Here is a 3,651-nt window from a genome sequence, read left to right on the forward strand (position 1 = left end):
TTTCCCCTACAAACGACCCTGTAGTGAGGTCCACGTTATAATGGCAGTGGAGAAAGATAGGAGAACAACGTTGTCCTCTGCTGTCTTGTCAATGTCTTTTATAGACAGTAGCTGATACAGGTTTATTGATGTGATATTAACGGTTTATTCTCGTTTAAAATAATCAATTATATTTTATTAAGCAAGAAATAATATTCTTCAATAATACTATAATGAATTTTCATAATTAAGATGAAATATTTTGTTAATTAAAATACGATCTGGCAACAGAGCAAAGCGAGAAAGAGATAGCGCTTTGTTGAATGATAGACAAGGATAGCAATGCCATTGCTAATCAAACACCGCCATTATAATGTAGACCCCCACTATAAATTGCAGGCTACAAATATACTGTAATGAATTGAGCCTAGAATATATAAAAATCATCTGAAATGAGTAGAAATTCCGCGGAAATCAGTAGTAATGCCGCCTATTTTCTTCTGTATGATATTCGGATAACTGGAGTTTTACTGTTTTACAATTTACATTGAAATATCGGGGCACCAATCTTCGCTCATTACTTATTGATAAGCAGAACACATTTCTTCAAAATGATTGGGGAAGGACTAACAAACAGCCCAAAACTGTTTCTTCCACGAATTTTGATTTTTCTATACTTATACACTATAAATAGTCCAAAAAGTAGGTTATGTTCCATACACTTGAATTCAGGTCCAATTTTCAGTCCAAACATTTGAAAACAGAAAAGTTCTAATTTAGATTGTTTACAAACCAAATTGAATAACAAAATAACACTTACTAATCACTTGAAACTCACTGTTAAATAATGATTAACATTGAAAATTATGATATACTCTAATTTAGCACTGATTTATTCACTCATCTATAATCAACAGAACTAAAAATCTACTTGAGTCTACGGGAATCGATGAAACTCCAAGCATCCCTACATGGATTTGCAGCCTCTGCTATATGAATAGCGCATTTAGTCCAGGCGCTGGCTTACATTGAGCATACATGAGAGAGGCAGAGAATTTGACTTCGGATTATTGTTAGGGGGTCTTTGGTGTATATGAAACTCGATGTCGTTACGTCCCAGGGTGGTCGACAGATTGGTGGGAAGGGGGTAAGTTGTAAAAAACGCGCGCTTATAAAATCGCCTGTCCTGCAGTTACTATCCATGGTACAGCTTTGAATTTTTTCTCAATATTATGTACACATAACTGGCTTTCAATGTGGTCCTCTACAGTTTTGCAATAAACTGCATAGTTTTTCCGTAAAAAAATAAAATATCTCGAAAAATGTATTTTTTTATTATGGACTTTTTGTTATTTCTCGAATATTTAAGTCGTTAGCCGATTCAGAAGAAAAGGTTCCCAAAAAACGTTGTGGGCTGTTTCTTCCTGAATCCAATGATATATATAGTTTGGGGGTTACGATCATAGATGTGGCGGTGGGAGGGGGATAAGTAGCACTGTTACGCTGCAGCGCGGTCCTCCCCCACGATTAATGCGCGTATTGGCCTGTCTATCGCATCGCTCCTACTAGTCTATGCATTCAAATTATCTATTTCAGGAAGGCTATCTTATGTATTTTCGGTCACTGAACACGATTACTCTCAAGCCTCAATAATTGATAATTCTCATCATAATATAAAAATTATGGTCAAAATTAAAAACTTCATCTCATTGTGCAAGGAAACTAAGAAATGACTGTTTGAAATAAACGAAACTTGGATTTCATAATTTATAATTACAAATGAAATAGACAGTTTGAATAGCTTGTAGAGAATTTATTATTTAAAAGTTTAGATCATTACTTACATGATTACATAGAAGAATTCTTGAAGTTTTTATTGAAAATTTACAGATGTTCAATGTGTCCACCATTTGCAACACGACAGATATCAACACGGTAGTCAAATTCTGACCACGTGCATCTCACGGTTAACTGTAGCAAGAGCATTTGTGATTCGTTGTTCAAGATCATCGATATCAACAGGAAGCGGTGGTACGAAAACTCTGTCTTTTACATAGCCCCACAAGAAAAAGTCGCAGGGCGTTAGGTCCGGACTACGAGGTGGCCACGGCTGAAACACAACGTTTTCCTCACTTGCACGGCCGATCCATCGTCTAGGAAGATGTTCATCCGTATACCCTCTGACGTCTGAGTACCAGTGAGGCGGAGCTCCATCTTGTACAAAAATGAAGTTACAACTATCTTCATGGAGTTGAGGCATTAACCATTCGGTTAACATGTCCAGATAAATTCTTCCGGTTACTGATGGTTCTTGGAAGAAGAAAGGCCCGTATACCTTTTCACAAGATAAAGCGCAAAACACGTTCACTTTGGGAGAATCGCGTATATGCTGTACAGTCTCTCTTGGGTTTTCTGTTCCCCATACTCGTACATTATGTCTGTTAACTTCTCCACTAATGTGAAAAGTGCATTCATCACTGAAAATTAGGCGATTAAACAATGTGTCGTCATTTTCAAGACAATGTTGCATCTCTTGACAAAAAATTTTACGTACAACTTTATCATTGTCATTTAAACTTTGTACTAACTGCAATTTATAAGGTGTCATTTTCAAACGTTTCCGCAGAATTTTCCACACAGTAGGTTGAGGAATTTGCAATTCTAAACTTGCTGATCTAGTCGATTTTCCTGGACTTCGTACAAAAACATCACGAACACTATCAATTTTTTCTTCTGTAACAGAAGGTCTTCCAGTAATCTTCTTCTTACACACACATCCACTGCTTTCAAAACGTTCATACCAGTCATAAATTGATTGCCTTGTTGATGGTGGTTTACCGTATTTTGTTCTGAAATTATGCTGCACAACAATAACAGAGTTTGTTTTGGCTAATTCAAGAACACAATAAGCTTTCTCCACTTGAGTAGCGGCCATATTGCTAAACTAAACTGGCTGTTGTAACACGGAGCAGCCAACAATAGCCAGCAACAGTTCTACCAACATAAACTTTAAGAAATTCCCTACAAACCTATATCACTCACTATGTTGAAATACACCAGTTTAATTTTGTACAGGCTATTGAAGTTGTCTATTTCATTTGTAATCACCCGTTATATTATGATAGAATAATGATAATATTTATATGTGTCTATGTTTTATTGTTTTTATTTCAAATTAATTTATTGTGATGTGCTGCAGGCTAAATTGTTAATTACACACTGACCACGCTCACTTGATATAGTGGTCAGTTAATTTGCAAGAAATGTTTGTGAAATTTCTTAGTTATTTATGGTGGAAATGGAATTCATCATTCATTCATTATCATAATGATTATGTTTTGTATGAAAATGTTAATCTTTTGTGAATTTTCAGTTTGTCGTGAACTTTCGAGAAATTATATCCAATTTAATAATAGATATGTGTCAAATCAAAATGAAATGAAAATTTAAATATTCATTCAAATTATTTCTAAAAGTATTATTATAATGGTGTTTTACTAACTTTTGATTGATTCATCCATTATGGTATTCCCGTTCAGACTGTTTTGAAATGGTAGGTAACAAGTTATTCAGTATCAAAATTTGGGAATAGAATAGTTTTGGGCCATGCCTGTTATTCTTTCCCAAACATATTTATATGATTTGAAATTTTATCCACAGATGAATGAATGA

The sequence above is a fragment of the Nilaparvata lugens genome, chromosome 9, assembly GCF_014356525.2.
Source record: "Nilaparvata lugens isolate BPH chromosome 9, ASM1435652v1, whole genome shotgun sequence".
NCBI classification, from domain to species: domain Eukaryota; kingdom Metazoa; phylum Arthropoda; class Insecta; order Hemiptera; family Delphacidae; genus Nilaparvata; species Nilaparvata lugens.